Genomic DNA, 6,429 nt, shown 5'->3' on the forward strand with positions numbered 1-6,429 from the left:
TTAGAGAATTTATTTATTATTATTTCCATGATGAGCAACATAATCTTAAATTATTTTCAAGACATTTTTGGGGAAAGATAATATTTGACATCATCAGTAAAGCAACCTATTAATTGATATAGGTATTTTCTGTGTTTATTGACACTGGATTATTGGTCAGCAGCCTCTGGGCATTTGCTGATAGCAAGCTAGGTGAACCAGTTGAATACTGACTCTTTCAGAGCATTGCTGCAGTTCAGTGAGTCACACCCAGTGAGCATATTTAACGATGAATTAACAGCATGTTTCATGTATACAACTCGCTGCAACAAGCTAATTTCATAGTTTATATTAATATTTAACCAACCATAGTTAAACAAAACTCTCATCTATTACAGTGATTAAATTGATAACTTTATCTCAAGTTAGATTAAAAGGTATTATTTCCTTTTTAAAACTGTGAATATACTTTTTTTAGTCATTTTTGTTTATAACGGAAACTATGGGAAATCAAAATTAACATCCTTATCCGTGAATTTCTTATAGACACCTGAAAAAATGTCAACCTTGTGTTCCGCATTGTTCTGCTGTGCTTTGACTAAATGAACCCTGATGAGCAAGCTGCCCTCCAGTTTCACACAGATTGTCTTGTTCACAACTTCACTTGGAAGACCAAGTCCTAAAGGATCACATCCTACACAGCTGTCAGAGCATGGCTCCTGGGATGCTTTTTCTTATTTTTTTTTTTTGTATGGCTTTTTTTGAGTTGGCTTGGGCAGAATTCTCCTCTGAGCAATAAAGATGACATACTTCCCAATGAACTTCTCCAATTCACGTACTAGCTGAACTTGGATTTCCTGGAAAGATTTCAGTTGAACGGGAACAAAGATTATGATCACTTTCTGACCACCACCAACTTCAGTTTCCTTGGCTGCTGTAATATTCTGCTCCCTGTGCTGAGTCTTGAGATCCACGTTTATCTGCAGCTCCTGAAGAGCCTGGGCCCAAACTCAAACTCGTCCTTCTCCTTGCTGAAAGTCAGCTTAGGGAGAGGCCCAAGTCTCGCGAGAGCTCATCAAATTCCAAAAGGTATTATTTCATGTTCAGTATTTTCTAGTTTTGTTTTGTTTTGTTTTGTTTTTTAACTCAAGCCTTGATGTGCTCAAGATACTAGGTTTCTAACGACAATCAAAGATAAATATTGTTTGTGTATAGGCATCTGTGTGTGTGTGTTTCCCTCAACTAGGAAATTGCTTTCATATGGCAGTGAAAAAGTTGTTGTCTTCATCTAAGGAAGTATCCAAAGAAATCCCTATAATGGTGGCTAAGTATTAAATAGTAGATATCCTCATGCTGTTGATTTGAAAATTCTCAAGCCATATTCACCATCATCCTAGAATGTTAATGCTACATGTGTTAAATGATTATAATCAATCAGAGGTCTTTTGACAAGTACTTTCTTCATTTTTTTTAAAATAAGCAATATTTAAGTCTTGGCAATATGACCAGCCTAATAAAGAAATTGGAAAAAAATCATACATGTATATTTATTTCCATAGGCAAGCTCCATGCTACTTAATATCACATATTTTCCTGTACTATAATCTTATTTATAATTAATCACAATGGTACAGTTAGTCTCCTTTGCTCTTGTGTAACTTCCTTCAACCATTTAAAATCTGTTGATTTGCTATTTTTGCTTCCATGTAGTTTCATTTAAAAGTCAAATACACTTGGCATTTGCTAAAGTCATAGCTCTTACTCTTCTTGGAAATTCTCTGCAAGCTTACATTTTATTTAAAAAATTCATCTGCAGTAACATAAAATTTACAATTTCAATTCTGTTTAAGCTTTGAATGACAAATTGTCCTATTATCTCATTTCTTTCTTGCTTTATTTGACTAAACAATGCCCTACAGTAGGAACATTTACTTGTGAAGTGAAAATTAATCCATCCTTTTTAGAACTGTGCAATATAATCTCTATAATACCCCACATCAGTAAAAGTAATGAATACTTCATATGTACCTTCACCATTCTATTAAAGGTGTCATACACATTTTTGTAAAGAAAAAACACAGAACGTCATCCACTTTCCATTGCCCAAATCTACCATTTTGTTATTTCAAAGTATTTTATTTTTATTTTTAAGGGACAGTCTCATTTCTATTGCCCAGGCTTGAGTGCAGTGGCACAATCATAGTTCACTATAACCTCAAACTGCTAGGCTCAGGCAATTCTCCCACCTCAAGCTCCCGAGGAACTATACTATAGGTGCATACCACTATGCCTAGCTAATTTTACAATCTTATTTGATTTTTTGATAAATAGGGTATCACTATGTTGTCCACCCTGGTGTCAAATTCCTGGCCTCAAGTGATCTTCCTGTCTCAGCCTCCCAAAGTTCTGGGATCACTGGTGCGAGCCACCTTGCTCAGCCTCAAAATTGTTCAGTAACAAATAAAAGCCTTCTTTTAAATTTCAAATTCTACCCCCCTGTTTTTTATATATTTTTTTCTAACTAATAAGCGGCTGTTTCTTAGTAGCAGTAATATTTGATTCTTAAAATTATTTTTTATTTTTCATCTAAAAAGTAAAATACCACAAAATAACTGGCATTTACTTCCAAATATAAATTTTTTTCCTTTTATTTCACAGCCCCCCCCCACAAAAAACGTTCCTTCTCTTTTCTCTCCAATGAGTTCATTTGCTACTATTACTTTTGGCATCTATAGAATTTCAAATAAATGCTGTACTTTAGTATCTGAGCTAGAGAGGTCAATCATTGGTGGGTAGCAAATGATCAAACAAGACTGTTACAAGACTGTTTTCCAACAATGATGAAAAAAAATCCATTTGTCATGACAGTAAGGAGGAAAAAACTGTAGAAAGATGTGCAGTCTGTTAGCTCATCTTACCTTTTATTGATGGTTAAAGTATGCATGATTCCAAAAGTATACAATTTAGCATGTTTGAAATTTTCAACTCTACCTAATTGTATAAAATATGTACCACCTTTTTAATTAATTTATAAGAAAATTTCATCAGTGTTATTTTGATATAATACTTCATATTATTTTGCTGTCATGCAGAAGATGAACTCCTTTTTAATAAAACTATTTGCTTCAAGATTGTTCTCATGGCTCTTAGTCCATACAGTTCCTAACAGGATACAAATATAATCAATTAATAAGTTAATGTATTTAGGAGCAATTTTGAGCACAATATTTTACTTTTATCCTCTTTTATTATGCTCTACTTAAATTATTATTGGTGCTCATTCTTTTAAATTAAAGGCCATCCTAGGACTAATATAGTAGAGTTGAGCAGCCACATTTTTCTCAGTAAAATGCAAAATAGAGATTCTCTAACTTGTTTTCCTATAAGCTGTCCTGTGTTTAAAGTCTATAAGGTAAAAAAATAAATTTGTTTAAATTGTGATTTTTCAAGTGGATAATTATAAAAGTAAATTAGAAATAAAATCAATGCAATTAATAAAACGTGTCATCAAATAGAATGTCAACACTTAAATGTACCACATCAGTGACAAGAGAGGTAAAATCTTTCAAGAAGTTAAAATAAGAAAAACCTTAATTGAATAAAAATAAAATAAATAAAACTTTATCTCATGTGCCATGTTTAGGAGAACTCTTAGACCTATTTTTAGATGTGTCTGGATTTGTGTAGGAAATCTTAACTCTCATTTAGATTACAACCTCTTCCACAAGACTTGAAATTATAGGATTCTGGCCAATGCCAATAAGTTTCATTACAGTTGAGACTCTGATAATATGTAACATCAATTTTACATTATTTCACATAACATATTTATCTGTGGTTTATTTGATCCCTGCTATTACTGATGTATGAGTTTTAATCTGTGGTTTAATTCACACAAATATCCAGAGGTTACCACTTACATTAAATGCATATTTGTGTAATATATTTCCTATTATCCTGTTAGGATTTCATTCACTTCTTGTTTGTTTTCTGACAGGTACACAAGACTCCTATTGTTAATAGCATTGTAAAAGAGAAGAAAGGCCTTGTTCCTTTTAAGTTGAGTAACTAAAAAGAGAATAGTGACTGAAGATAAGCTGTGGTAACAGGGCAAAGCAAAGCAAACTTACTGAAGTGTAATAAAAATAGTGAGTCAAACAAGGCCAAAATGAGGTAGAAAATATTAATGTAACTAGAATCTGAGACTCCCATCTTTGTTTTCCCGTGTTCCAAAAGAGGATTCTATATATATATATATGTTAAGGGGACATAATATCTTAGCTATGTTCACATGAGGAGTAGCACAAAACTAGTTCATAACAAAAGTGGTCATAGGTAAGCTATTGTGGGTTCTGTTAATCTTGGACTGGAATTGAAATGTAGTGACAATAGGATGCCCCCACTTGCCGTCATATAGACACTCCTAAAGGTAGAGAACCCTTTCTAGAGAACCTTAGTTTATAATCTTTGTAAGACCTCAGGGAGGACCATGTTTCACTGGAATATAAAATGTCTGGAGAATCCAATTTTGCTTTAGGCTGATGTGAGGAAGAGATAGAGGATAGGTAGATAGATAGGTAGATAGATAGATAGATAGATAGATAGATAGATAGATAGATAATAGATAGATGATGATGACAGATAGATGATAGATGATAGACAGATAGATAGATAGATAGATAGATAGATAGATAGATAGATAGATAAATAGCCCAAATTCCTACATAATCTAGTCATGCCCTCAGTATTCCTGAGCTGGGAAGGTTCAGAGAAAAATAGAAACATTGCTTCATCCATTAAGTGAGGCCAAGGAGACTAACAGTAGTTTGAGAATGTGAACCCAACTTCTTTTCATGCCTTTCAGGATGTGATAGAGTTAATAGAATTTGGAAAATTTTAATAGAAACATCCCCCAAAATGATAAATACCTTGAATTAACCTGCATTTTTTATGTTTAAAAGTAATTTATATTAAAATTTTATGTCAATAATTTATCGTATTACATAATATTCATTGCCTTTAGCTGTCAGAAGCTTCCCAGAGATACTGAATCTGTAGTAAGCAGAGTATTCTAAAGCCTCGTGTCTCTACTAGATTCTAAGAACTCCACAAATTCAAAGAATGTTTGTAGTAGGCTGAATAATGGGCACCCAAAAATATCCAGTACTTTTCCCTGAACGTGTAAAAGTCATCTTATAAGGAAAAACGGACTTTGCAGGTGTGATTAAGTTAAGGCTTTTGAGATGGGGGGAATCATCTTGGATTGTCCAGATGGGTCCTAGATGCAATTACAAGTGAGAGAGACAGAGGGAAATTTGACACACACAGAAGAGAAGACAGTGTGATCACAGAAGCAGGTTATTTTAGTAATGCTTCCACGAGACAATCAAGTCACAGAATGCTGGTAGACACCAGAAGCTGAAAGATTTCAGACTTCTTACCTCCGGAATGGTAAGAGAACAAATTTCCATTCTCAAAAGCCAGTAAATGATTTTGATTTTGTGGTGGTTTGTTCATATACAAAAATCAACTCAAGATGGATTAAAGACTTAAATGTAAAACCTAAAACTATAAAAACCCCAGAAGAAAACCTAGGAAATACCATTCTGAATGGTCCTGGCAAAGACTTCATGACAAAGACTCCAAAAGCAATTACAACATAAACAAAAATTAACAAGTGGGACCTAATTAAACTAAAGAGCTTCTGTGCAGCAAAAGAAACTATCAACAGAGTAAATAGACAACCTGAAGAATGGAAGAATATATTTGCGAACTATACATCTAACAAAGGTCTAATGTTCAAAATATATGAGGAAGTTAAACCAATCAACGAGCAAAATATGAAAAGGCTTTACTGGCCATTGCTGGTTTTGATGACAGAGGAAAGGACCACGAGCCAAGAAATGCATGTGGCCTCCTGCAAAAAGCAAGAAAATGGATTCTCTCCAGAAAGGTATGCAGCTCTGCCAAAATCTTGATTTTAGCCAAATGAGACTCATTTGATCTCCAGGACAACAAGCTAATAAGTTAGGGTTGTTTTAAGCCGCTACGTTTGGGAGTAATTTGTTATAGCAGCAATAGGTAACTGATAACACTATCCTATAAGAAAAAAAAGTATGTAAAAGTCATCTGAAGACATCTGCATCTGTATTAAGTCTTCAAAGTATGCCACAAATAAATAATACAAAATGTTAATAATTTATCTGCAACCATAATGCCCCATCTACATCCCTTAGTATTGTATGGTTTCCTTTTCAAATCTAACGACATGTATGCTATCAGATAAAAGTATAACTTTCATGACTATTAAATATCAAGAACTCTACTAGTTTGGTGGGTATTTAATAAAAAATAAGATTTAAATATTCTAGTTATAAAAACCAATGCACAATATCCAGTGATAATTTAATCAAAGTAAATATAATAAATGAATTCCTTGTGTATGTGTGT

General features: G+C 33.3%; 1 pseudogene; it reads right to left on the reverse strand.

Moving 5' to 3' along the window:
- Nucleotides 1-479: 479 nt before the first annotated feature.
- Nucleotides 480-2,923, reverse strand: LOC129024145 (small ribosomal subunit protein eS7-like; annotated as a pseudogene).
- Nucleotides 2,924-6,429: the final 3,506 nt, after the last annotated feature.

This window comes from Pongo pygmaeus, chromosome X (genome assembly GCF_028885625.2).
Source record: "Pongo pygmaeus isolate AG05252 chromosome X, NHGRI_mPonPyg2-v2.0_pri, whole genome shotgun sequence".
NCBI classification, from domain to species: domain Eukaryota; kingdom Metazoa; phylum Chordata; class Mammalia; order Primates; family Hominidae; genus Pongo; species Pongo pygmaeus.